Below are 209 nucleotides of genomic sequence, written 5' to 3'. Positions count from 1 at the left end.
AGTAGGCGCTGGTCTGACGGGCATGCGCGGGTGGCGAAAGAGGCGGTGGCCGCTCGTCTGCTTCATGTAGGACCCTGAAGGCTGTCAGCTCCGGAGGAGACAGACTGTGAGCGGTCACCAGCACCAAGTGCTAAGGCCACCTGATACAAAACGCTGAAGTAACCACAGATCCACTTTAATGAACAATAAAAGACAGGGATGAGGGTATT

The sequence above is a fragment of the Bufo bufo genome, chromosome 2 (genome assembly GCF_905171765.1).
Source record: "Bufo bufo chromosome 2, aBufBuf1.1, whole genome shotgun sequence".
NCBI classification, from domain to species: Eukaryota; Metazoa; Chordata; class Amphibia; order Anura; family Bufonidae; genus Bufo; species Bufo bufo.
The sequence above is the reverse complement of the archived record's forward strand: the minus strand, read 5'-3'. Positions refer to the sequence as shown.